Source organism: Hyaena hyaena, unplaced genomic scaffold (assembly GCF_003009895.1).
Source record: "Hyaena hyaena isolate Hyena2069 unplaced genomic scaffold, ASM300989v1 scaffold_2249, whole genome shotgun sequence".
Lineage (NCBI taxonomy): Eukaryota > Metazoa > Chordata > Mammalia > Carnivora > Hyaenidae > Hyaena > Hyaena hyaena.
Window position 1 is genome coordinate 2,377 of NW_024082886.1, and position 1,784 is coordinate 4,160.

General features: G+C 35.9%; 1 pseudogene; it reads left to right on the forward strand.

The window, feature by feature from the left end:
- Nucleotides 1–477: 477 nt before the first annotated feature.
- LOC120227378 lies at nt 478–1,232 on the forward strand (annotated as a pseudogene).
- The last annotated feature ends 552 nt before the right edge of the window (nt 1,233–1,784 follow it).

Consider the following 1,784-nt stretch of genomic DNA (forward strand, 5'->3'; position numbering starts at 1 on the left):
TTACAGAAAAAATAGTCTCAGGGTCAGTTATTCAACTTTCATCCTCAAATCCACTGTGTTAGAACAGCCTGTCTAAAAGAGTATGATTTTTAAAGATAACTGCTGTTACCAAGTGTCTGTCTTCTCTTGTTCTCCCTCTCTTTTGTTTTCTTTGGTTTTGTTTTCATTTCCTATATACAGAAAAAATAGTCTCAGGGTCAACATAAAAATGAATACGTATTTGCATTCAAAGTTTTACACACTTCAAATAATATTGAGAAGGAACACTTTTTGAGAAAAAAGTTACTAATGTAACTAACTATATAATTTGACCAAAGAATAATTTTTGATTACATAATTATCACCAATATTAAAATTATTGGTTAGAACTAAGCCTTGTATACTAAAATAGATTTCTCAACTTTGAACATTTCTTTAGGATTAAACATAGAATTAATTTCATTTGAAATTAATAAAATGGACTCTTGGGCTGGAACTATGGAGGGTTCAGAAGAGAAGGAAAAAGAGGTTTCTGCTGTGCTCAAAACCCTTAAGAAAAAGCAAAGGAATTTCAGAGTTGAAGATCAAGTGTCTGGGAAAGAAATTTGCCCAAAAGATACTTCAAATAGCAAGGAGGAAGCTCATTTATTTAAAAAAAAAAACCTACGCTTTACTACTAGAATATAGGCAGATGTACAAACCTGAGATTCAGATGGCTTGGATGGTAAGAAAAACTGGCAATGTCTAGGTACCTGCAGAACCTAAACTGGCTTTTGTCAACAAGCTCAAAGGTATGAATGGTGTGAGCCTAAAGTTTCAAAAGGTGTTTCAGCTTCTTTGCCTTCACCAGATCTTCAATAGCACCTTTGTTAAACTCAATGAGGCTTCTGTTAACATGCTAAGGACTGTGGAACCAGACATGGGGGTGTGGGGAGTACCCAAACCTGACGTTGGTGAATGAATTGATGTGCAAGTATGGTTATGGCAAAGTCAACAAGAAATGAATTGCCCTGAGAGATAACACATCATTTGGTTGATCTCTTGGTAAATATGGCATCATCTGCATGGAGGATCTGAATCACAAGACCTATCCTGTTAGAAAATATTTCAAAGAAGCAAACAACTTCTTATGGCCCTTCAAGTTATCTTCTCCAGGAGGGAGAATGAAGAAAAAGACCCCCCATTCTGTAGAAAGTGGAAATACTGACAACAGGGAAGATCAGATCAATAGGCTTATTAGAAAGATGAACTAAGGGGGCGCCTGGGTGGCTTAGTCAGTTAAGCGTCCAACTTTCACTTAGGTCATGATCTCGCGGTTCGTGGGTTCGAGCCCCGCGTCAGGCTCTGTGCTGACTGCCAGCTCAGAGCCTGGAGCCTGTTTCAGTCTGTGACTCCCTCTCTCTCTGACCCTCCTCTGCTCATGCTGTCTCTTTCTCTCTCTCTCCTAGAAATAAATAAAACATTTTTTAAAAAATTAAAAAAAAAAAAGAAAGATGAACTAAGGTGTCTACTATGATTATTTTTTGTAATCTGGTCAGTTAATAAGTGACTACTTTCAAATTGAAAAAAAAAATTTAATAAGATGAACACATCATTTATCATAGAAGTGAGTATTTTATCCCTGCATAACTGCAAATCACCCCTCACTTTATTGTAGGGGTTAATTGTTTTTGAGATGTAAGTATAAGTAAAACATGAACAGTGTTGTAAATAAACATTGGCATTTTATTGAATATGAATTGCAAGTATTCTAATTAATGAAAAATACAGTGTGCCTTAATTCAAATCTCAGAGTGATGTCTACC